At 37.4% G+C, this 4,825-nt stretch overlaps 1 protein-coding gene across 1 annotated transcript in view; it reads right to left on the bottom strand.

Annotated features, from left to right (window-relative positions):
* AMMECR1 (AMMECR nuclear protein 1) overlaps positions 1-4,825 on the bottom strand; it is a 119,750-nt gene that overhangs the window by 101,824 nt on the left and 13,101 nt on the right. The gene's annotated exons all lie outside the window — the stretch shown is intronic.

Here is a 4,825-nt window from a genome sequence, read left to right as displayed (position 1 = left end):
TTACGTTGAGGAAGAGGAAGAGAAGGATATTCCTAGATTTATACTTCAATTCTGGGGTGGCAGAGATAAGGTGTCAAAAATACTCAAATAAGTTAGCAAAGGGTTAACAAATGGTTATTATGGGATGGTGAATAATTATACTCTTCACAGAAATGAAATAATGCTTCAAGACTGAAATGCTCCTCTTCTGTAAAAACTGACTTGAATTTCTCTAGACTGAACTGAAATAAACACAGCAAAGGCTCTAAGAGCAGCCAATGGAGACAAGAACAAGGACCCTTTGAAGCCACACCCATTTTTTCACTTTAAAATAGGATTTGCTTGTTCTCTTGCCATAGCCAAAACGGAAAACCACTGCCTTTTTTTGTTCCTTGATTGTGCTCCACACTATGGAGGCCACTGCCCATTTAACATGCCTATTGTTTGAAGCCTGTGAAAAGTGAAGCTGGCATCTAACTGGTGCAACCCTGTATAAACAAAATCACCTCTCCCTCCCCTGATGATAATGCTCACCTTTATTAATAAAGATTTTAAGCATATTGAGGGTAATCACAGACCTCCGTGTGGTCCGTCCTAAGAACCACTGGATTCCATTTGACCTCCTACCCCATTATGTGGCAGAGGTCTACGATGGCATCCCTAGGTCAAACTCAATGTCTGCTTCAAAAGCTTGGACGGAAAAATATTTCACTACCACTCTAACATCTGGCATGCCTTTACCTCACTGTAGTAATATGTAATTCAAATTACGGATTATTCATATTTCAAGGCTACAACAGGAGGGAGAGCTTGATTACTTATATATTAAAAAACAAAAGAAAACAAAAAACCCTGAACTGACTAGGCAGAGAACACTGCTAATAAGCACTGTGCCAGTGTTGTTTTTTCCTTCCTGAGTACGTTGGCACAACGTTCATGGTTATGTGGCTAGATCCTGTCAGAGATCAGTCTAACAGTTAGGAAATAATTTTCTTCTATTCTGAAACACAGGAGGGAAAAAAAGAAGAGAGTTACTAAAATAAAATGAAAGGAAATGAAATTTTACAGTGATCACTGAAAAAGAAGGTTTGGATCCTAAACTTATATAATTTAAAGACAAATCATCAACAAAAAGACTAAGAATCTGTTCTTTCTTCTTCAACGGGTAAATATTGTTCAGTATAAAAATATGCTGTTTCACTGTAATTCGGGAAACCATTTTAGAATTTTGTTGCTGAGTAACACTACAAAACTTTTATAGATTTTGTTTATCTGGTTTGTGTTTTAGAGTTGTAGCATTCTTGAATAGGGCATGTTAGTAACCATAAGGAACATACCCATTAGACTATGTTGAAGCTAAATTGATAACATCATTCAAGAATTAGCACACAATTCTCCTATAATTACAGTTTTCAAGTACCTACCTTATGTGAGTTACAACTGTAACAATCAAGTAAAATTTCTTCATTCGTTTAAGGGGAAAAAAAGTGGTTTAAAGCCATTTAATTCTTTCTATAATCATTAGGGCAACTTATTTTTTAAATCACATAATCTTTGTTGGTACTCAACTTTCTCAACTTCACGTTTGTGACACCGAAGTTTAGAAAAAAAAAGAACACTGAGTGTAGAAGGCACTTAGGCAAAGGGTGATGTAACCAATGTTAATCTAACTGACTTATGCTGAATGTCTATTGATAAATGAAAGCACTTTGTCTACACAGCAGACTCCTGCTTGTGTTATTTCCAAGTCTCTTGTCCAAGCTAGATGACATTCATGACATTAAAGGAGCTGCTGAGGCATAATTAACTGGACAAAAGGGAAACTTTACCAAGAAAGAGGCAATTCACAGGCCATTAATATTTTAAAATTGTCAACTGGCAGACCTTCATTTCCCAATGCTTGAATTACAGCAATCTCCTGATGAGCCCCTTTTCTTGCTACGATCTCCCCCACTTCAATATACCTTTGATTAGTACCCACTGACTACTGTATAATGCTCATTCTGACCTGTGTCTTTAAGTTGTCTCCCTGTCTAGAATTTTTTATCCATCTGTGAAAGGCCTACCCAGCCTGAATCCTACTTTGTCCATGAAGCCCTCCTGTATAATCCCAGCCCACATTAGTCTTTGTCTAAACTCTTACAGACCTCATTGTCTCCATCATTTATTCAGCTGTTAAATCATGTGACCTCATTATCTGTTTCATGAATCTCCTCAACATGACTGCAAGCTTTTCAAGGGCAGGAAGCATGGCTTATTCCTATTTTACAGACCTCTCCCCTACACCCATGGTGTTCCACCCATAAGCACTATATGACTTGTTGAACTGAAATATGAGAATTTACAATATGAAGAGCAGTACCAGCTGTGAATGACAGGTTTTGATATAAAATACACTGTCTTAAGATAATGCTGGAAAATAAATCTTAAAGCTTAAACAAATATTTATTCATTTTAAAAGGTCTGTAAACAAAGGGATAATCATAGTGGAAATTCTACTTTCTTCTCTAAAGCTGCAAAGCCATCTCTAAATGGAAGAAGTAAGAAACTGCTCCACAATCCAAATTAATGCATCACAATTCAAGGATAATACTAAAAAATGTCTGTACCTTTGCTAAAGAATCTCACATTGGTTGTGTAGACAATGAGGCAAATAAACAACTTTCAAGACCCATGACTTGTTTCAAGACCCATGACTTGTTTCAAGACCCATATCTATTGTTTCAGATTCCACTACCATACTTAGTATACGTGCTCCCAAAGTGAGTACTCCACTACTGCCTTTATATCTGAGCTTTTCATTAAAGCAAAAAAGGAGCAATTTCAAGAAGTGCTTAACGAAAGTGGTTTATATATACACATATGGACTTAAAAGGCCTTACTTATGGTATCCCGTTAGGCAACATGTTTTCCAATTTTCCATCTCTCTAGAAAATACATTTCCTCAGAAATATCAGGTTCAGCCATCAAAACTAATGTTCTCCATGTAATGCCTTGGCCCTTGGTCCTTCCACCATCAAGAGTTAGTAAGCAATGGCAAAGTTCCTACCTGTCAAAGATGTTTCCTTATATTATCATTAGCAAATTCATTAGAAAGCCATAAAGAACAGAGGATGAAAATAACTTAAAAAGAGAGCTAGAAAATCAAGCTCTATTCAAATACAGATAGATGGTATTAGGTATACTAATAAAGTAAATGATAAATGCCACATCAAATACTCACTGACATGCTACTAGTTTGAAACTTTTTTTTTAATTTTTGTGCTTCATTTTTTGAAACATAATTTGGGGAATTTTATTTTTTTCCTAGTTTATTGTCAAGTTGGTTTCCATATAACACCCAGTGCTCATCCCAACAAGTGCCCTCCTCCATGCCCATTACCCCCCTTCCCATCTCCCCCACCCCCATCAGCCCTCAGTTTGTTCTCAGCATTCAAGAGTCTCTCATGGTTTGCCTCCCTCCCTCTCCCCAACTATTTTTCCCCTTCTTCTCCCACAAGGTCCTCCATTACATTCCTCCTAATCGTGCAAACATATGGTATCTGTCCTTCTTTGCCTGACTTATTCGCTCAGCATAACACCCTCAAGTTCCATCCATGTTGCTACACATGGCCAGATTTCATTCTTTCTCACTGCCATTGAAACATTTTTAATGGTTATTTCTGACTCTAATGCCTTTAATCTAGTTTACTCATATTGTACAGTAAGTTTGGAAAAATAAATACTTCAAAGCCTCAATTAGGCTCCCCCCATCAATAAGCTCTGTACATCTCTAATACGTGTTTGCAAGATTAGGGTTTAAGAGATTCCCCAAATTCTTATGAAACATTAGTGGCTTTAGGTAGAGCCACTACCATGTAATCTTTAAAACATAAGCTAGGGGTGCCTGGGTGGTTCAGTCAGGTAAGCATCAGATTCTTGATATCAGCTCAGGCCATGATCCCCTGGTTGGTGGTTAAGATTGAGCCCTGTGTCCTGCTCTACACTAAGCTGAGCATGGAGCCTGCCTGGGTTTCTCTCTCCTTCTCCCTGCCCCTCCCCAGCTTGTGCATGCATGCTCTTTCTCGCTCTCTCTCTCGCAGCAAATAAATAAACCTTAAAAACCTTATCTTTAAAAAAAAAATAAGCTAAACATGGCTCTTATAGTTACCAGTATTATACTGTACACTTAAAAATCTGGAAAGAGGGTTGGTCTCAGTTATGTGTTTTTTTAACCACGAATTAATAGACATTAATTTTCTAAAAGCAGCATACATCTCTATATGACTAAAGAGAAACTGATTAACTAAAAATAGCTGACCCTCCAGTTATCTGTGAGAATGTAGCTGGCAAATTAGATGGACCATAGTATGTCCTGTTGAGAGACACTGGAGAAAAGGTACAGAAGACAGGAGTCTGGTCAACAGAATACTCCTATGCATGACTGTGTTCTGCAATCAGAAATTATAGCTGGGTCTATCCTTTAATATTATCTGCTCCATAATCTTGGTTATGGAGAATAACTGTACGCAAGCTATATAAATGAAACTTCATACATCTCTTACCACTGAAATACACAGACCTAAATATAAGATACATCTGAACACCTGAGGATTTAGAACTATGTTCCCAGACAAGCCAAGAAAAAAGAAACAATGATGATCAGAGAGTGGCTACATTTTATCTGTTTGGGTTATACTTAAACTTTCTGTCTCAAGGCCTCCTAACTTGCCCAGAGGCCTCATTCTCATTTCAACACCTTCTCTTGGAAGTACTTAGAGGGTGCATATGCAAGTCTTCTAGCATTACTACACTTTATGCTGTGGATCTGTTTCTCATAGGATTTTTTTTTTTTAACAAGAGCACC

This window comes from Crocuta crocuta, unplaced genomic scaffold, assembly GCF_008692635.1.
Source record: "Crocuta crocuta isolate KB4526 unplaced genomic scaffold, BGI_CrCroc_1.0 scaffold737, whole genome shotgun sequence".
Lineage (NCBI taxonomy): Eukaryota > Metazoa > Chordata > Mammalia > Carnivora > Hyaenidae > Crocuta > Crocuta crocuta.
Note: the sequence above shows the minus strand (reverse complement) of the source record. Positions and strands in the feature narration are given on the sequence as shown.